Source organism: Neovison vison, chromosome 11 (genome assembly GCF_020171115.1).
Source record: "Neovison vison isolate M4711 chromosome 11, ASM_NN_V1, whole genome shotgun sequence".
NCBI classification, from domain to species: Eukaryota; Metazoa; Chordata; class Mammalia; order Carnivora; family Mustelidae; genus Neogale; species Neogale vison.
The window spans coordinates 23,379,999-23,402,213 of record NC_058101.1 but is presented as its reverse complement, the minus strand read 5'-3'; positions in this window follow the sequence as shown (position 1 = coordinate 23,402,213).

Sequence of the window (22,215 nt, the reverse complement as noted above, 5' to 3'; positions counted from 1 at the left end):
AAAGGCCAGAGTCCTTGCCCTGGAGCTTCTGAATCCAACATTGCCCTAGCAGAACTTTATGGAATTGAATTCAGATATGTAAGCAGATAACCGTATAAAATGTGATTAGTGATATTTGAGAGAGTTGTGCACAGAGTGCTGGGCAACACAAAGGGCAGGGTGAACAACTGCCAAAGGCAGCCGCAGGGCCTCCCCAGGGGTGTCATCTGAGCCGTCTTGAAAGATGAGAAGGTGTTTGCCAGACAAATGGGGCTTGGGGTGGGGGCACACAATCTCCAGAGGTCACACCTATGTGAATATGTTTCTTGGGAGGAGGCTGTGATCCTCTAAATCCTGCCCTTTCTTTCTCTAATGAAACTTCAGAAAATAACTCCGTGGTTGGCCACTATCTCTGGATCAAGCCCATGGACAGCATAGGCATCTCTTCTAGAAAGTGATAAGCCTGTTTCTTCTAGGGGCTAAAGGCCACGCCCCACCAAAAAATTCTGTTGAATTCCTTATCTCTAAACTGCCGAGTGTTTTAATCTTCCTTCTTCATGTTGAAACAAACGTTTAAAAAAAGTTCCTTTTCTAAATCGGTTTGAGTGGAGCCAAGATTTCACTCTGATAATCCTTTCACCATTTCAACAAATGTGTGTTGAATGCCTCCCCTGCTCTGGAGTCTCGGCTTACAAAGAACGAACAGTGAGCTAGTTTTTGCTCCCAAGGAGACTAAAACTGACACCAAACAGGAAGCTAAAGTAGCACAGGGATGGTCCTCCTTGAGCATTTACTATTAACGCGTAGTCTTCATGCAGAGTTGGTATTGAAACTTTTTGGAGTAGGTGACTCCAATTCTGAACTGAAGTTTAGGGGTCCAAGGAACAATCAAGAAAGCCACCCTTACCACTAGAAGATTAGCCAGGAAAAGCAAAAAAACATCTTTAGTCTAAAAGTTTACTGAGTATGTATTTTAAGGAACCTCAGAAAGTCCACTCCATGCAGAAAGATACCCCAAAAGGAGCACATAAGATAAAGTTTTATATTCAGTATTTGGTTATATATACTTCTATGTCTTATTTTCTTGAAAGACTTCATTTATTTATTGAGAGAGAAACAGAGATAGGGCATGAGCAGAGGGAGAAGGAAAAGCAGACTCCCCGCCGAATGGGGAGCCCAACACCGAGCTTGATCCCAAGACCTGGAAATCATGACCAGAGCCAAAGACATGACTGACTGAGCTGCCTAGGCACCCCTACTGTATTCTACTTTATTTATTTTTCTAAGGAGGTTTCATGTCTAGCAAGGAGCCCAACATGCGGTCCAAACCTATGACCCCAAGATTTAGACCAGAGCTGAGATCAAGAGTAAGGTACCCAAACAGCTGAAACCCAGGTGCCCCAATACTTGTGTATTTTAAAAACATGTCATTTGATGTTCGTTTATTTGCCATAAATTTTGGTGTTTTTGTAAGGACTTCAGAATTTTCTGGAACTGGTACACCAATATATACTTTGATGATTGTGCAAAGAAGTGGCTTACCAAGGTTTGTCTTACGTTTCCAGTAGGGAACTGCTTAGTTCTGGGATAGATAGTGCCTGTGATCACCCGGTACCACCACTCTGAAACGCCCTCCTTCTCTTCTCTCTCTTCCCCTCAGCCTCCCTGGCCTTAAAAGACAAAATCAGATGCCAGCTCTTTCATAATCCGTTCTCTGACACCCCTTGCTTCCCAGAAATTACTCATTTTCTTGCCTCCAGACTTCCATAACAGCTCATTCTGCCCCCGTATATGCACACAAAACATACGTTTTTGTTTGTAAATGTCAACCCGGTTTATACTTTTGTTATATCCCATATGAAATGATAATTTCCTTGGAATCAGTAATATATTCTTTTGTCTTTATATCTCATCCCTTCTTCCCTCTTCCAGTACCTGTTACATGAAGAGCTATAATGGACACTCAATAATAATTCACCGAAATGGCATCAGTGGATGGAATTTCAGTCTAGATTAGTGAATGTCGGCATCCTTCTGGATGCCATCGTCCATAGCATAAATCCTTAAACCATTGTTTCCCAAACTAAGTTCCAGTTCAATAGCCCGTACAAATGTCTAAGGTCAGAACTTATGGAAAATTCTAGTTAAACAAAGTTAAACAGGATTCTTTACCGTAGGACTTCCTAAATTGTAGGCACTGAGAGGGAGATAGAGTGAATGATGTTTCCCAAAATTATTTGACCAGAAAAACCATGATAATTATCTGAATTATCTGTATATTAGTTTCCTCTCGCTGTTGTAACGGATTCCCTTGAAGTTAGTGGCTGAAAGCAATGCAAGTTCTGGAGGTCAGAAGTCTAAAGTGAGGTAGTAGGGCAATATTCCTTTTGGATGCTCAAGGGGGAGAATCCCTTGCCTTTACCTTTTCTGGCTTCTAGAGACTGCCTAATTCCTTGACCTCTGACTTCTTCCTCCCATCCTTAAGGCCAGCAATGTGGTGTAGGGGGTAGAAAAATGTTTCCTTCTAGGTTCTTTGCCTGGTTTAATAATGGAATGGACATAAGATAGATAAACAGGAAAGAAAACAAATTTGGTTTCATACGTCCTGGAGCCCCCTGAAAACATGAGACTCAGAGAAGTAACCAGAGGAAGCTTCTGCACCTCTTAGACAAACAATAAACTTGTGAAGAATTGACAGAACAAAAGGTCTGGATTTGGGGTACCAAATTAGTGAAAAAGTAACCAAGGTTGTTTATACAGCTTCTTGGCCCTAACTTGCCTCCCTGGCTAACTTGTAGAAGTCTTGAGGTAATACGTTTCGAATCTTGTACCTTCCTGGCATTTGGAGGGTACCCTTCACATGAGAGATTTATTTCCTGCTTTCAGGGGCGACACACAGGAGAGTTAAGAGTGTCCTTCTTGCACTGACTATCCCCCAAGTAACTTTAATTCAAAATAATCAATATGCGAAAATGGCATATTCGAGGTGCCATAGTTTCCCGTTCACTAGCATCTTCCAGTCTTTCTCTGACCCCTGCTTCTGTCAGCATCCCTCTTCCTATGACTCCTGACACTCTTGCCTCTCTCGTAAGGGTCCTTGGGATTGCAGTGGGCCTACCTCAGAAATCCAGGATAATCTTCTCACCTCAACATCCTTGGCTTAATCATGTCTGCAAAGCCCCTTTGCTATGTAAGGTAACATGTTTACAGGTTCTGGGGATTAGAAAGTGGCCATCTTGGGGTGGTTCAATCAGTCAACTACTTGCTTTCCGCTCAGGTCATGATCCCAGGGTCCTGGGATCAAACCCCACATCAGGCTCCCTGCTGAGTGGGGAGTCTACTTTTCTTTCTCCCTCTTTCTCTCAAGCCTGCTCATGCTCTCTCTTGCTCCCTCTACTTTCTCTCTCTCTCAAATAAATAAGATCTTAAAAGAAAGAAAGAAAGAAAAGAAAGAAAGAAAGAAAGAAACAGATGATAAAAGCTGTACAAATTATAGAGATCAGAATTTTAGAGGTGCCTGTGTGGCTTAGTCACTTAAGCATCCAACTCTTGATCTCAGCTCAGTTCTTGATCTCAGGGTTTTGAGTTCAAGCCCTGCGTTGAACTCTATGCTGGTCATGAAATCTACTTTAAAAAAATAAAATTATTTTTTTAATTTTAAATTTATCTAAGTTTAAAATTTTAAATTTATATAAGTTTAAAATTTATAGGAATGCAGAGAAAGTAATACTTAATAAAAAATGTGGTTGGTATTTGAAAAAGTAGAAGAAAGTTAAAAAAAAAAGACATTATGGTATTAGGACAGTTTAGGTGATTACTTTCACCAGGTAGGAAGACGGGTGCCAAAAGAACCTATGGGCATAGCTAGAAAAGCAGATGGAATTTGATTTTTGTAAAGAAATAGAACTTAAAATGGAAACTTGTTATACCTGGCAAAGCAGGAGAGTAACATTCAACCTTTATATAAATTTAAATGTTTCAAAAATCATTTTTGCCTTAGTTTGTCAATCCAAGATCATTTTTTTCCTAATATACAACCTCTTTGAGAACGAATATTTGCAAAATTTGTTGAACTACTTGGAAAATAGTATGGGAACAAAAGAAAACATTATCATGATTATTGTTCTATTTTATAAGCCTACTATTCTTTTAGCTTAAAAACATTATAAGAAATTAGGCTATAATAACAATACAAATTTTTGGATATCAGAGAGCATTTTGATACAGAAGAGATAAGATGTGGGAAGGAGTGTATTTGGCAAGGTAGAGTTTTCTTCTTCATAGTTTGGGAGTTCTGTAGTTTCCTCTAGTGTAAACACTGACTCCGTTAATACTGAAAGGGAAAGCCTCCATGAACTAATTCTACCTTTCCCTTTTAGGTGTGAGGAGTGCAGTAAATTTCTCCCCCTTGGCAGGGGTCAGCAGTTTAATGGAGACTGTAATTCTGTGAATGTGCCGTTTTTATAGACTGTGAAATGCAATAATAATTTCAGTGTTTTTATTACAGGTATCAGTTTGTTTTCCCCCATCTATTCCATTTTATTACAAATTATATGCATCCGTATGATGAAGGGTAATGTGTTTTCTTTCGTTGAAATGGAAGGTATAGGACAGAATTGATGATATAAATGTGGGGGGATTTGTTGGTTTTGTTTGCTTTTTACAATTTCGTAAGTTTGCTCTCACAGATTGCATGCTGTACTTTTAATTTCAGTAACGTTTAACAAACTCATGGCCATGGAGGAAATTAAACTCACACAGAATGTCCATAATGAGACTCTGGGTGCTGTTGCTTCAGGTACGGTACTGAGTGGCTACTCTGAGCGGCAAATTAAAGAGACAAAAGCCATCTTCTCCTTACTGCTTCTAGTGTACAGAACTACTCGGATTTAACCATAAATTACTTGTACAGTAACCTCAACTGCCTGGGACACAGCAAGGCAAAGGCAGCTAAAACAGATGCCATTCATCCTCCAAACTCCAGGGGGAGCTTCTTAGACTTTCGCCTGACACCTAGTGATTCTCTCTATACATACACTTCTATCCTGCTAGAGCATTTAATCTCCTCTTTCACAGGCACACGAAGCACAGATTTAAAAGGAAAAGGAATTATGAGAATCAGACTCACCAACTAGTAAGAAGTGACAGTTAAACACACGAAAGAAGGAGGCAGAATACTTACTTTAAAATGGGCACAGAAATGTTTTAAGGCACAGGGCACTGATAGGAACAGACCATCTTTAATGCGTCCCTTAAGACATCACTTTATTGCCTTGAAACTAATAGCAATGGCCCTGAGGCCCCAGGAACAGTTTACATTCTATTCATGTACAATGTATTATAGAAAAATTTCTGTTCAAAATGCTTTTATTTTTGGTGATACTGAAAGGAATAACATTTAGTTAACCTCATCCTTCAATAATACCATATAAATAGAAATTGTCATAATATATTGCATTGAAGGAGCCCTCAAATACATCTGTTTTTACTACTAGTGATCAGAATATTTTGACTTTAAATTCTCGTTTCATTTTTTTCTCCCAAAATTCCTTCCAATGATGTACGTGGAAACCAACAGTGATTGGATTTACCCCACCTTTCTTGGCAGAGATATATAGGATCTGTGTATACTAATTCATTCTTGCTGGTGGATTTCCTAGGTATTATGTCTTTTTGTTTTGTTTTATCTGGAGCAGTTTCTCTCCTTTAAGAAAAATAGGTTTAAAATAGCTTATTTGGATTTTATAAACTTTCCTCTTTGGGAAGGTAGAAATCAAAATTAGGGAAAATGAGAGCTTTGGAAGACATTCTGCATTATGCCTGTGCTGAACTTTTCTTTTTCCCTTTTTGCCCCCACTCAGTAATACAGGCCCTCTGGCCAGTATGGCTTGCCAGTGTGTGAGAGTGTGGCCCCAGAGAAATATTCTGGGACTCACGTTATAAACCTTGTACTGTATCCCTAAGGGAGGTTACAAAGAAATTTATTAGACCTTCCTAGTTCCTTATTATTTAGAGTAAGGTTTTTTGGGGGGGGGCCAGGGGAGAATGTTTTTCTTTTTTTCTTGATTATGCGGCTCCCTTGACAGCATTATCTTTCCTCATTAGAAACCATCGCTTTATTTTGCCGTGTGGCTCATCTTCGCAATTCTGTGATTATAAAGTTGATTTCTCAAGTATTTCTTATCCAAACTCCAAATAAACCAGGCCTCATTATAAGCTGTTATTTCTTTAAATCATGAGAAATTATGTAGTCCATTTGACCACGAGCCTCGAACAGAAGGTATAGGACAAGGCACCTTCCCCAAAGTGAATTTGTGTTATTGTAGGTCTTTGACATTAGAAGTTCACTCTGGCATTTAATCAGGGAAGAAACAGACACATAATGATCTGTCTCATTCCTACTCTCCTGTAATACAGCAAGATATTTGTCTAAATGTCCCTTAGATGGGATAGGAGGTAGTAGTTAATATGGAAATAGGAAAAAACAGTATGCCCTGAACCGCTTTGTACCTTTGATGAAGTAGATCACAGAACCTTCAAAAGCAGAATTCTCACTCTCTACTTAATGCGAGTTTATTATCTAATTGTGCCAGGCATTGTGCTCTATATGACTTCACAAGTAACACTTTTCTTAGAGCCATGGCCATGTCCTTTTAGTGCCCATAAAATAGAACAAGAAAATGTGTCCCTTCCCCCTGCTGACTTAAAAAAAAAAAAAAAAAGACAATAAAACAAGACTGAATAGAGGATTGGTACCCTTGAAGTTGAAGGGAAAATAAAAGGCATAGAGAAAATAATATACTTTAAAATGAGACCAAAGTATTAACCTTAGGTGACTCGTTTTTGTTTTGATGGGTAGTGATTCAAATTTAATAAAACCTGAGCAGCCGTAGATCACCTAAGTTCAATCAAAATTTTCCAACCTTTTTCATTCTTCAGGTGGATTCCTTCATATTTTTTCAGCTTCTGGGTTATTATTTGTTTGCATTTTTTCAGGGCCCCTTCTCACCTCTGTCAGAACAGAGTGGCAGTTTGGGAAGGTCAGTCCCCACAGCTTGATGTATAGTGGGCAAAAGAAATCCTTAATGAAAGTTGATTTCCAGTCACAGATGTCCCTTCTGAGTTACATGGTCATGGGAAGATGATCTGGAAACACAGTCAGTTGAACGAGATAGAGCCCCCCAAAAGACTTGTATCAAGGTAGCAAACTAAAAGAAGAAATGTGAAATTCTGCGGGAAATATTGTTTAAGTCTTGTTTCATGTTTTTAGCAGTACCTTAATTTAGGTGTGAGAAACAGGCTTAGCTAAAAAGAACCCAATATTTCCTTATGCCCTTAGTTTGAAATCTAACCAGTATTTAAGGATTTCTTCCTGAGGATTTCTCAAGTTTCTTTTCAGGATGAGGCATTTTCCTACCTGAGCTTTCAACAACAGATTTTATAACACTTGGAGTTAACTTAAACTTGTAAGATCCCATATACCAGACTGCCATAACATAGAAATATTCTTTTGTTTCCATTCATCATTTGGGAATAAAAATGGATCTTATTTTTATGTATCTTCTTGAAGAACTGAAAAATTAAAGATACATTCAGAAGTCTATTTTGATCCTTTTTTTATAGTAGAACAGTTCACTTATATCTTACTGATTATTATGCCTTCTTGTTTAGCACTTTAGATGCAATATTTGTAAGTTCTCCCTTTTTTAGCTTAGCCTTCAAATAGAAAGTTCTAAAGAATAGCTAGTCCCCAGAAAGTTCTTGTCCATTAGAGTACACTGGTGATAAATGGAATCAATTTATTCTTAGTGACTTTTTAATTAACCTAGAACTTAATTTTTTTATATGAAAGTTCAATGCAATGCAATTTTCAGCCAGGACTCCAGAACCTGAGCCAGAGTAGAAAGAGAAAGAATGAATATCTAAGATACTGTCCCTCTCAATCTTAATATTGTTAATTCTACTAAGTGTAGTGGAAGCATAGATCACTCTACTACACAGGCTCAAGAAGTTGCCTTAGGATCAAAGTCACACAGAATTTTTTGAATATGCTGACACAAATTTCACTGATCCTTTAAGAAGCCACATTCAGCTACTTATCAGATATTGTGGCCAAGAACAAGGGGTTGCAAAGAGGTTTGTCTGTGCTATAACTTTTATGTATTCTACTGCCTTCCAGAATTCTTAACATAAAATAGTGGGAAATTAAAAACCGCATCGTAGTATTTTCTTAAAATATACTTTATTTGCTTAGAGCAGTTTTAGTTTTATTAGCAAAATTGAACAGAAAGCAGAGTTCCCATATATTGCCTGCCCCTGCAATGCAGTATTTTTAACTTTAGAATTTTACTTTTATAAAGATCACAACTTTATTGAGAAATAATACACATGTCATGAATTTACCTTTTTAAGGTATACAGTTCTGTGCTTTTAGTACATTCATGGAGTTGTGCAACCATGACCACTCTAATTTCAGAATTAAAACTTACTTCTAAATGATGAAATTAAAATACCATTTAGAGAATTTAAAGAAGAGAAAAAATAATCTCCCAAACTCACCATTCTAACCAAATATTTGTCATTTTTTGATAAATTTTATTCTGTTTTATTTTTTTTATTGTTTTTAAAATAACACATCCAGGTATTTTTACAAAGGATGATGGGAGTGTTCTGTGCCGTTATTTCCAAGTTTTCTGGTGGGAGTGGACGGCTCTGTCTCTTTAAGGCTGCTCACAGTGTGATGCGGAGTGCCGTGATTCTTACTGCTCTGTGTACACCTGAAATTTTTCAAATGAAAAAAATAACTTCATGGTTGTGTATGCTGTGGTGTGTTGCTTTTCACTAAGCTGTCTCTTGGTATTTGAACATTGCAAAGCCCTGTTAAAGCTTTATACTTTGGGTCATTCGTAACAGGTGACATCTTTTTTTTTCCCTCCAGTGTTCCAAGATTTACTGTTTATGCACCACACCCACTGCTCCATGCAATATGGCATCTTTTATTCTTTCTTTCTAGGATGTGAGAGCAATGAAAGATTAAATTAACTAATGAGGCCATTGTGTTCTTAGATGCTACTGTCCCTTCAGTGTAAGGGCAGCCTCAGGCCCGGGCCTCATGAAGAAGGGACTCAGCTGACATCAGTGGGGGGCACTGAGCCATGAAGTGTATAAAAGCAAACAGTAAGAGAGACAGTGAAAACGTAGGCATGGATATGAGCACATTTACAGAAGTTTCACAAGCGACCAAAAATTGTAAGAAAAGATGTTCTGGGATGTGAATGAAAAAACTTCTTTTGGAATCAGATTAAGAGCATTTGGAAAACACTGATAATGTTATATGCAATAAAGGATGCGAGAAATGGGGTACTCCTATGTTATGAGAGTATAATTGGTCAGACTTGTAAGAGGCTAATTTGATGGCATTTATTTAAAATTTAAAATGTCTATTCTCTTTAACTGAAGAATAACACTCTTAAGAATTGTGCAGAAGTAGGGGCGCCTGGGTGGCTTAGTTGGTTAAGGGTCCAATGTGATCTCAGCTCAAGTCTTGATCTCAGGGTCATGGGTTCCAGACCCACAGTAGACTCCACACTGGGCATGGAGCCTACTTAAAAAAAGAATTTTGCAGAAGTAATAGCATTGTATATAAAAATGCATATACAGACATATTCATTGAAGCCATATTTGCAATGGTAAGAAACAATCTATTGCTCAGCAATAGGAGAATTGGCGAAATAAATCACGGTTCAGATAGCCATTAAGAAGAACAAGGTTCATGTGTATTTGTGTGTGTATGTGATGCCCTATGTAGATGTACATGATATACTTTCATGTGAAAAGATGAAAATTGTATATCTCCCTTTTATTTTAAAAAGTGTATTGTAGATAAGTTTGTTCATATATAAGAAAACTGGGGTTGAGGGATATTTTGCTTTTATTTTATTTTTTCCTACCAACTGGATCATGAATGATTTTTACTTTTCTTTTTTTTGTGTTTTTCAATCCCCACATTTGAAAAATTATGTGACTTTCCCAGGCTTTCAAAGATGAGAAAATGGAGCAATTTGAGCTAAGCTATCAAAGTAGTGCCAATTAGAAGTTCTTAAGGAACCAGCTTTAGTGAATAGGTAAATTTGGTTTCTAATTAGTATACTAGCAGTTTAGGGACCCCTGCCTGGCTCAGCCAGTAGAACATGTCACTCCTGATCTCAGGGTCATGAGTTCAAGCCCCATGTTGGGTATAGAGAATACTTAAAAAGTAAAATCTTAAAAAAACCCATAGTGTATCAGTAGTTTATATGGAAAAAGATCTTTCTAAAATATGTGGAAATAGTTTTTACTCAGGTTAAACCTTTTGAATTTTTGTTTTTTCTAATCATAAAATATTATGAGACATTTTGAAGATAAATAAGAATCTAAAGAAGATTAAAAAAAAATCCTTTCTATTTTGGGCACTTGGATGGCTCAGTCAGTTAAACATCTGCCTTCAGCTCAGGTCATGATCCTGGGGTCCTGGGATCGAGCCCTGCATCTATCTCCCTGCTCAGTGAGTAGCCTGCTCCTCCTTCTCCCTCTGTCCCTTCTTCTGCTTGCACTTGTGGGCCTCTGTGCGTGCTCTCTCTCTCCCTGCAAGCAGAGGGAGTGCAGAGGGAGAGAGAGAATCTCAAGTAGACTCCCCGCTGAGCTCAGAGCCCAACCAGGGGACTGGATCCCACAACCCTGAGATCATGACCTGAGCCAAAATCAAGAGTCAGACCCTTAACCAACTGCACCACCCAGGTGTATCCCCCTTTTAAAGATTCAAATAAATAAATAAAATCTTTTAAAAAATTCTTTATAATTCTATCACTTGGAGATAAAGTAGGCTAAGTCTTAAAACCTCACTTGTGCTATCATTTTGAAATTTCAAAAGAATTTATTTTCACTCTAATCACTTGTCTCATTGCTGATAGTGGGGGGATACTTATGATCTTAATGAAATTTCCTGAATATTTCCTATCAAAAAATTAGCCTTGGGGCGTGTGGGTGGGTGGCTCAGTGGGTTAAGCCTCTGCCTTCAGCTCAGGTCATGATCTCAGGGTCCTGGGATCGAGCCCCACATCAGGCTCTCTGCTCAGTGGGGAGCCTCTCTCTTTCTCTCTCTGCCTGCCTGCCTCTCTGCCTACTTGTGATCTCTGTCAAATAAATAAATAAAATCTTTAAAAAAAAATTAGCCTTGGTAGTATTGCACGTTGTAATAAAAGTTTAAAAAGTTGGGCGCCTGGGTGGCTCAGTTGGTTAAGCAACTGCCTTCAGCTCAGGTCATGATCCCAGAGTCCCAGGCTCAAGTCCTGCATCAGGCTCCCAGCTCCATGGGGAGTCTGCTTCTCCCTCTGACCTTCTCCCCTCTCATGTTCTCTCTCACTGTCTCTCTCTCAAATAAATAAAATCTTTTTTAAAAATAGTTTAAAAAGTTAAAAGAGAAGGATAAAACTGCTGAAGGGTAATAGAGAAGGAGAGGAGGGCAGGTGAGTCCGACAATCAAATTTTCTCATTCTTAAAAGAAGTATCTGTGATCAAACTAGTCAGTGAAGAAATTTCTCTTTGTTTCTCCCTCCTGCTGTCCTCAGCTAGCAGTCAAGCATCCCCGCATAGGATGGAAGGGACCATCACTGAGCTGGAGTACTTGTTTTATTTGGTACCTGGGAGTAATCCTCTGAGGGCCCCGAATCCTCACAGTCTTTTCATACTTGCAGGAGGAACAACTAGGTTACAAAATTAACCACCCTGAGCTGCTCACTCCTGGTAGCAGGCCCTGGGTGCTCTGTTGTTACCAGCCCACGGATTATAGGCGGGCCTGGTCAGTAGCTTCTTGAGGTTCCGTTGTCCCTCCTCCCTCAAGGCAAGAGTTGCATATTGAACTGTGCTCCCAGAGGCTGCAACGTTGAGCGGTTTCTAAATCCTCAGCCCTTTACTGTGCCACCTTTACCTTAAGGAATGGCCACCTAATCCGTGGGGTCCAGTGCAAAATGAAAATGTGGGGCACCTTGTTCAAAAACCAAGAAGTTTAAAACAGTACAAGCAGAACACTAGAGCAAGCACGGGGCTCTTTGGGACTCTCCGGGTTACTCTGGCTCTGCTCACCTTAGCCTCACCTCCTAACCCAGGGGTACCCTGATACTGAGAGAGTGTGCATGCTTAGTCCCTCCAATCCTTCTCCTTACATTTTTTGAGATCACCTAGTACTTAACTCCGTACAGGGCTATAGATCTTCTAATTCTTGAAACAGAATGCTCTTTGAGAATGAGGGACAGGTGTTGTAAGGGAAAAAAATGGTTTTTCTCACTATCCTCCTTGGTTCTCTACCTGGGGCTCTCTAAATTAGACTGACGAAAAAAAAAACCAGATTAATGGGGGGAAAAGGTTTATTTTTTTTAGATTTTATTTATGTATTTGAATGAGAGGGAGAGCAATCATGCAAGGCAGGGAAAGAGCAGAGGGGAGGGAAAGGGACAAGCAAACCCCACATTGAACACAAGCCCATCAGGGGGCTTGATCTCACAGCCCCCAAGATGATGACCTGTGCCAAAACCAAGAGTCGGACGCTTAACTGACTGAGCCACCCAGGTGCCCCTGAAAAAAAAGTTATTTAATGTGTGTATCACATTTAGAATGGGAGTACTCAGAGGCAATAACTTTAGGGATGGTTAGAATTTGATTTTCTATACCATCTAGGAACAGGACAATAAATATTTAGAGACATGACAAGACAAAGGAAAAGGACTTTGAATTCTAGGGGTGGCAAATTGCGGGAAGGCAAATTATAGAGAGAAACTAATGAAAGATAAAAGCTAGTTAGTAATGTTTGTTACATAGATTCTTTTGGTGCCATATCTAGGCTGATAATGATTTAAGTTGTCTCCAGTCCTTAACTTTTGTCCTTCCTGGTAGAAAAGGGAGGGAGGATACCTTTGTAAATATTTGTCTTGCTTCTAGACAAAGAAGGGAAGGGCAGAGAGCTTTTTTTTGTATCTCCTTCTCAGTGGCCTTCCGCTCAAAATAATCCTAAAATAATGCTAACATGGCATATTCTGGAGTTGGCATAATCTGCTATCCTACAGTGTCCTCTCCAGGCAGATGCGGCCCCATGGGCCCATGATTCAAAACCTTGTACATGGTCCAAAAAATTGCCCCTCTATCAGGCAGACACCATCCTGTGCTGGAGCCCCTGGCCTGGGACATGACGAGCACCTTCGTTCACCTCCAGCACACTTGGCTGGGTGTCCTTATGGAGGGAAACGCCTGCATAACCCTACACTTTTACCGGGCCTACCTGGCGGGTTCCTTGACACGGAGTGGCAAGATCAATAAGCTAGAATGTCCTTTCTTTTTTTTTTTTTTTTTTTAAAGATGTATTTATATGAGAGAGAGAGAAAGAGAGAGAAAGTGTGTGCTTAGGGTGGAGGAGGAGAGGGAGAGAGCGTCTCAAGCAGACTTTGCACCGAGCATGGAGCCTGAGCGGAGCTTGATCCCATGACCCTGAGATCACAACCTGAGCTAAAACCAAGAGCTGGATACTTAACGGACTGCTCCACCCCTGTGCCCTTGTCCTTTTTTTCTTAATACGATAATCCAGATCCCTTCATTTGGGTTCCTTGAGTACTGCAGCTTCTCTTGTTTATACTCGAGGCTGTAGCTCTTTGCACTTTTTTGGGTTTTTTTGCTCATACATATTTAAAATTCCTCTTCTTATGATTAAAATGGTCTGTTATTGGGATCTGGCAATCCTTCTCCCCAGCTTCCCTGAATGAGCTGCTTTAGTAGTAGGCAGACAGATCCACTCAGCTCTTCTCTCATTCTGTTCTAATTTGGTGATTTTTTTTAGGTCTCACTTCTAAGTGAGATAACACATGTTTAAAAAAGGAAAAATTTCAATGAAATATAAAAGAGAAAAGTGAATCATCATAATCCTTTTGGTTTTTTTTGTGATTATTGGCTAGCTTTGCCTGAGAGTAAGCCGGGGAAAGGTGAGGACTGAGGTAAATCAGGTCTTCAGAGTTTTTAAAAATTTTTTAAGTTGGGTGCTGACATTAAAAATTAAAAGGACATTAGATTTCCTTCCTTTCTCACACCCACCAAAAGTAAATGATGCATACACCGAGGGTTATGGGAGATGGAATCCCTTCATATTGGCTTGGTTTGGAAGGTTTGGAAACCCTGCATTTGTGCCCACTGTGAAGTTCTAGCCGGGTCGCAGAAGCGCTGAGCCTCCACACACCTGTCTCGCTTGCTGTCCAGACTACGGTAGCACCACGGAGTGGTTTGACGTGGGGCAGAGACTGGGGGAAGGTACTTTCTAAGAGCCAAATCATCCAGGACCGATGACCAAGCCCCCCATGTACTGTTCTAAACTCTTCTGTAACCCATGTAAATGTTTTGTTTGTCTGCATGTCTGTTTGTGAGTATAAGCATGGGTGTGTTTGAGTGTGCAAGTGTGTGTGTGTGTGTGCATAGATGTGAGCATGTTGGGAAAAGGGCTGGAAGTTAAAAGTCCAGTATTTATTATAGAAAAACATACTTTATTTTCTAGCGTAGATTCTCAGATTTGTTTCAGATTTGTTTGCCCTCTCTGATGGCAAAAAGTCAGGGTCTGTCATTTTGAAACATTCCAGTACTCCTGTGGCTCAGTATTGTATCCAGGAACTTCCATCTGAGATATTCCCTCTGATCAGATGTATATGCAAAGGCATATGAGATCTGTTCTTACTCAGCTTTTCCCTACATAAATGCAGATTTTATAAGCATATGAGATACTCATCCCTGAAAATATTTAAAGCAGATTGGAAGAATATTTCCTTTGATTTTTATTTGAAAGGAAAAACTTCCTTTTACTCTTTTATATTGTTTTGTTCCTAATGAAAGAATTGGTTCTCTAGGTTAGTGTGAATTAATAATAATAGTGTAAATAATAGTATGAATAATTTTTTTTAAACCGGTCAGGATATAAACTTGACCATAAAGAGCAGTACTGAAAATAACATTAAGTTATATCCAATGGATATTTATTTCTGTCTTGTAACAGCTTAAGTTCAAGACAGTATAGTGGCTTTCTCAATGAGGACATGTGGGACCTAAGTTCCTTCTTTTTGTTCCTTGGCCAGCCCTAGTGTGTGTTTTCCACCCTTTTAAACACACTTCCTGGAAGTTGATTATATCTCATTATCTAGAACTTAGCTACAGGCTTTTTTTTTTTTTTTTAAGATTTTATTTATTTATTTGAGAGAGAGACAGTGAGAGAGAGCATTAGCGAGAAGGTCAGAGAGAGATGCAGACTCCCTGTGGAGCTGGGAGCCGGATGCAGGACTCGATCTCGGGACTCCAGGATCATGACCTGAGCCGAAGGCAGTCATCCAACCAACTGAGCCACCCAGGCGTCCCTGGCTACAGACTTTTTAGCAGAGAGCCAGGTAGCCGGCTAAAACTGGAGTTTAACATTTCATTGAGGAAATGGAGAACGGATACTGGGGCATAGCTGTCCGTCCCTGTCACACTTGTCTTTGAATCATGCTCTGCTCATCACATTCTCAACCCAGCCCAGTAAATGTTATATGACATATTTTGCTTATTAAGAAGTTAGACATGGGGGCGCCTGGGTGGCTCAGTCAGTTAAGTGCTGCCTTCAGCTCAGGTCATGATCCCAGAATCCTGGGATCGAACCCCACATCGGGCTGCCTGCTCAGCAGGCAGCCTGCTTCTCCCTCTCCCTCTCCCTCTGCCTGCTGCTCTGCCTGTTTGTGCTCTCTAGCTCTCTGTCAAATAAATAAATAAAATCTTTAAAAAAAATTTTTTTTAAAAAGAGGTTAGACACAAACATCTGACTTAAATTGCCAGTGGCTTCTATTATCCAAGTCAATTTTAACCATTTACCAGTGGCTTTCAGTGGTACTGTGTTAAGAAAGATTGTAGAGCTGTATTTGCACTGAGAAGAAAAATAATTACATGATCAATAAGTGACACCTGCTCTTGGAACAGGATAGAAGAATAATGTCACGTGTTATTTATCCTCAGTCTGAATTCAGGGAACAGCTCCTATTAAGTCATAGATTTTAACCTGTGTAGCACAGTTACAGATGTCTTACTTTTCCCCAGTGATTCATTCCACTGCCACCAAGTAGGGTCTAAAATGGGGGTTGGGCTGGGACTTTATGTATAATGGAAATACCACTTACTAGTGGAAAGGAAGGTTTAATTGAAGGACCAATTGAAGTAGATTTTTAGAATACTCAGGGAAACCTGAGGGCGCCAAGAAAGCCGCCATCATGTGATCATATGCGGGGAAGAAAGGGTGAAAGAGAGATTGGTAAGAATCAATTAGTTTTCTTCTTGTTCTGAATTTGTTTATATGGCTGAGTTAGTAGTTTAGAATGCAGTATATATGCTGCCTTGGTTTGCTTTATCTTTCTGTGTATCTTTTCTCTTTCACTAGATTATGAGCTCTTGAGAAACAAGTCTAAACGTGACACCCCTCTGTGTCCCTGACAGTTTCTAGCACATCATACACAAAGAGGGAACACAGGGGCGCCTGGGTGGCTCTGTGGGTTAAAGCCTCTGCCTTTGGCTCTGGTCATGATCTCAGGGTCCTGGGATCGAGCCCCGCATCGAGCTCTCTGCTCAGGAGGTGCCTGCTTCCTCCCCTCTCTCTCTGCCTACTTGTGATCTCTGTCTGTCAAATAAATAAATAAAATCTTTTTTTTTTTTTTTTTTTTTTAAAGAGGGAACATGGTCGGGGTGCCTGGGTGGCTCAGTGGTTTAAGCCTCTGCCTTCAGCTCGGGTCATGATCTCAGGGTCCTGGGATCGAGCCCCACATCGGGCTCTCTGCTCAGCAGGGAGCCTGCTTCCCCCTCTCTCTCTGCCTGCCTCTCTGCCTACTTGTGATCTCTTTCTGTCTATCAAATAAATAAATAAAAAAAATCTTTAAAAAAAAAAAGAGGGAACATGGTCGATATTTGTTGATTGCAGGATTGGATGGTGATCTAGTTAACTGGGTTGTTTTTTTGTTGGCTTTTTGTTTTTTGTTTTTATTCAAGGAGTTTTCTCACTGCATAAGCTTTACTATCCTCAATTTATCTTTCGGACACCGAGTTGAAGGTGACTAAGTGAACTGTACCATTCTGCCGGTGGTTCTGAATGCATTATTGATCAGTAACAGAACTGACTAGCATAAATGGCAGTGGAGGATTTTCTCCCCCTGTTTTACTTGTGTCATCTTGGCAGAAGCGAAGAACAGTATTCAGGCTTCTCCAAGAACTGCATTACAAACATTTGCTGGATAAATGAACATCCTCTTCTGGATGAGAGCAAAACAAGGGGCCAGATCTGGCTGTCCTGATTTTGCTTTCCTTGTTCAGGCCACTGGCGGGAGTCACCCTTGCTCTTGGTTCAGATCCCAGCTCCTCCCTTGCTTGTCTGTAACTGTGGGTGAGTCATGGCAACCTTGCTGGCCCTCCTTTTTCCAATTGTAAAAGAGAGATGAGTCTCTACCAGATGATAGTGCCTTAAAGGACCCTCGGAAACACAGAGCATTGTTGTTGCTATGCTTGTTGCCTGATAACTAATTCATCTTTGCTTCTTCCCTCGACCAAATTTCCTGCTGAGGTAAGTAATGTGGAGAGGGCTTTTTTTTCCCTTCAGCTTTTATTTCCTTTTGTATACGTCGGGCCTTGTAAATGTGGTGAATAAATGCTATTATTATAACCCTTTTTGACAGCTCTGTAATTTAATTGCAATTCACTCTGAACATCTTTTTAAGACAATGATGTGTATTGAAGATGCAGCTGTTCCAATCTCATCTGCTAAACTGACAGGAATTGTTGCAATCAGAGTCCCAACAACTGTGGGAACTTCCGATCTATTCAAAGCCCAATATAGGGGTTTACTCTGTGTGTGCGTGTGTGTGTGTGTGTATGCGCGCATGCATGTGTGTATGCGTGCGGCCACTCTCTGTACCCTGGTTTGACAAAAAGTGAGCGTGGTATTTAGAGAGAAGCATCATTTAAAATTGACCTTTGCATAGTGACGTAAATTATTCTGAAGTAGTAAGATGCTTGGATTTGTTTTCTGTGGTGAGCTAAGCGCTGTACCACCTACTAACATTAGGAGGCATTCCCTCTGTTCACCTGAGCTTGATTCCTGCCGGTATTGGCTGGGGCTTATGAGAATCCCATTGGTCTCCAACTGTTGTGCTAGTTTGTGAGGGCTGCCGTAGGAGAGTACCGTGTACTGGGCGGCTTACACTATAGAAAGTGAAAACAAAAACAAAACAAAACAAAACGAAAACCAGAAAAACTCATTTTCTCACAGTTCTGGAGCCTAGAGCTCCAAATCAAGGTGTTGGCAGGGTTGAATCCTTCTGAGGGCTGTGAGAGAGACTCTGCTTCATTCCTCTCTCCCAGGTTCTGGTAGCCTCGGGTGTTCTCTGGCAAGATAGATGTGTATGAGGAAGATGCAAAAGATTACATTTGAGTAAAAGAAAAGAAAGGAAGTAAAAACTCTTGGCAACCTGCCTGCAGGTGGGGCAGGCAGCCGCTGGTCCCGAGGGCCTCCTCCACGCCAGCACTTTGGTCAGCAGCCATGCCCCGTGGCTTTGTCAGGGCTCCGAGGATTTCTGAGCGCACACTCCCTCACTTGCTCACCAACTCAAATATCCTGTATGTGCAAGAAAAAAAAGGAGTGAGCTTGACCGCTTCCTTTGCTTTCTAGGAGGTTAGCACTGGGATCTAATTAGGAACATGTGTGATTTCTGGTCTCTGCTCTTAATGACCAACTCTTGGCTCTCCATGAACAAGCTCTTCAGCTTCGCTCACCTGCCTAAGAAATTAGACAGTGGGGTTTTAGTTGGTATATGCCTGGGGGAAAGTTGTTCCTATCGTTGTTCCAAAGGAGTCTGATAGCCTGCTGGAGCCTGTTGGAAGAAGGGCACAAGCCTCGCCGCTGCTCTCGATGTGCTGTGTGAGGAATTCAGGATGTGGATTTCAAGGACCATCGGGAATGAAGACAAGCCAATAAATTCATTTCAGTGAACCAGTAATTTTTGTTTACAACCCTGGCTTTTGATTCTCTTTTTGGAATCCCATTCTTTGAATTTAGCATCTTTGGAGAAGGAGCTGGCTTGGCTGAAAGGCATGATAATTCATTTATTAAATACTGACTAGAACAAATAATAGTTATGGCGTGCTGTGACAAGCGCTGTATTATACATTTGAACAGAGGACTCTGAGCCTGATGGAAGCTGCGAATTAGTTCTACTAGGGGAGGCTGGTCCCAGTAAGTTCTGCTTGGGGGAAGTGAGGGCGGACCTCATAAAGTTGGAACATTTTAGGTGGGTCTTAGCTAGAGAAGACACAAGTTCGAAGCAGGGAGATTACCAGGGACAGAGAATAACGTGCTTGATGTATCAGAATCCAGCAGGTGATCCAGTGTGTTTGGGGTTTAGGAATTGTAGCAAGAAGTGATAAGGCAAACCCTGGGAAAAGGGAGAAGTTAAAGCTAGATTGTGAAAGGTACTGAATGTTGTGCCATGCTAGGGAGTTGAACAGGATCCTGTAGGTTTCAGAGACACTGAAAGTTTTTTGTTTAATTGAGGTATAATTGACATCTAACATTGTATTAGTTTTAGGTATACAACATGATTCCATATTTGTATATATTAGAAAATGATTACTACAGTAAGTCTAGTTCACATTTGTCACCATATATAGTTCTAGTTATTTTCTTATGATAAAATCTTTGGGGCACCTGGGTGGCTCAGTGGGCTAAAGCCTCTGCCTTCAGCTCAGGTCGTGATCTCAGGGTCCTGGGATCGAGCCCCTCATCGGGTTCTCTGCTCAGCGGACAGCCTGCTTCCTCCTCTCTCTTTCTCTCTGCCTGCCTCTCTGCCTACTTGTGATCTCTGTCTGTCAAATAAACGAATAAAATCTTTAAAAAAAACCAACACACCTTTGAAGATCCCTCTTAGAAACTTTCAAATACGCAACATAATATTATTAACTATAGTCACTGTGCTGTGTGTTATGTCCCCATAGCTTATTTATTTTATAACTGGAAGTTACCTTTTAATCGCCTTCATTCATATCTTCCTTCCCACCCCACCCCCACCTCTGGCAACCATCCATCTGTTCTCCGTAAGACCTCAGTTTATTTTTATTTTTATTTCACTTAACAAAATGCCCTCAAGGTCCATCCATTTAATTCCCGATGGCAATAATTCATTCTTATTAGTGGCTGAATAACATTCCATTGTAAACATATATACTGTGTTTTCTTTATTCATCAGTCAGTGGACACCTCAGTTGTTTTCATGTCTTGGCTGTTAGAATAACGCTGCAGTGAACTTGAAGATAGCTTTTTGAATTAGTGTTCTCATTATCTTCAGATAAATACCCATGAATCGCTGAATCATGGTGGTTCTACTTTTTTTCGTTGTTGCTTGTTTGTTTTTTTGGTAGTTCTATTTTTAATTTTTAAGGAAACCTCCAAAAGTCTTTAAACATGATTAGATCTGCATTTTAGGAAGATCCTGCAACATTATGAAGATATCACAACAGCCCCATGGAGTATGGATTGGAACGTGCAAGACTGTAGTCAGAAAAATGCATTTGGGGGACGCCTGGGTGGCGCAGTTGGTTGGACGCTCAGGGCGTGATCCTGGAGTCCCGGGATCGAGTCCCACATCAGGCTCCCAGCTCCATGGGGAGTCTGCTTCGCTCTCTGACCTTCTCCTCGCTCATTCTCTCTCTCACTGTCTCTCTCTCTCAAATAAATAAAAAAAAAAAAAAAAGAAAAAAAAAAGAAAAATGCATTTGGAAACTATTGTAATACTCCAGTGAGAAAAGCAAGACACATTACCTTAATCTATGTGCTCAGTATCTCTTCCTGCTGTTAACTTCTTCAGGAGCTTCTACTCAGGAGCTTTTATCATGGTCATTTCAAGGTTAAGAGCTACTGTCCTTTTTTTTTTTTTTTTTTTTTTTAAGATTTTATTCATTTATTTGACAGACAGATATCACAAGTAGGCAGAGAGGCAGGCAGAGAGAGAGAGAGAGGAGGAAGCAGGCTCCCCCCCAAGCAGGGAGCCCGATGCGGGACTCGATCCCAGGACCCCAAGATCATGACCTGAGCTGAAGGCAGCGGCTTAACCCACTGAGCCACCCAGGTGCCCCAACTACTGTCCTTTTTAAAGAAGTTCATTTAATTTTGCTTTCTTTCTTTAATTCTTAAATAAATAATGAATTTCCAAAGGTCAGAAATTCAAGTTTAGAAGGTATAAAGCAAACTCTTCTTTCCATCCCATCCCTAATGCCCAGTTTTCCCTCCTCAGGATACCACTGTGTTTAGTTTTATGTGAATCTCTTTAGAGATTTTTGATGTATACATAAAAAATACGAATCTGTATTCTTTCCTTCCTTATGACAAATGCGTATGACTGTCATACTGTTCTTGCATTTTTTCACTGGAGTATTGTACCCTGAGTGTCCTGAGTGTCGAGTCTCCCATAACCTGGATTTCACTGACAGCATCCCTGCAATGTAGTTTCTTTGTTCTTCTGTTTCTGTAAACTGGTACTTGGATCAAGTCATGATCAGACTTAAGTTGGATTTTTTTTTTACTTGAAGTCTATTTCATAGGTGTCCTTCCACCAGGGGGCAGATAATGTCAGGTTCTAATTTTTTTTTTTTTTTTAAAGATTTTATTTATTTATTTGACAGAGAGAGATCACAAGTAGGCAGAGAGGCAGGCGGAGAGAGAGAGGAGGAAGCAGGCTCCCTGCCGAGCAGAGAGCCCGATGCGGAACTCGATCCCAGAACCCTGAGATCATGACCTGAGCCGAAGGCAGCGGCTTAAGCCACTGAGCCACCCAGGCGCCCAGGTTCTAATTTTTTGTGTGTGGCTGCTGGTACATTTATGGTTAAATTTTCAGCATTTTAATCTTTGCTCAGCTTGGAGTTTTTCTTGGTGTATGGTGTGGATATTGGTTCCAAATTTATCTTTTTCCAGTTGGCTCTCCAGCTCTGCAAACAACATGTATTGAATGGTCTTTCCCCACTGATTTAAGATGCCATTTTTGTTGTATATTAAATTTCAAAATGTATTTGGATCTATTTTCTGGGCTTTTCTAGTCTCCTATGGATCTGTATATTCATGCAGTAGTTTCATACTGTTTTAATTATTGAGAGGCTATAAAAATCTTAGTATCTGGTAGG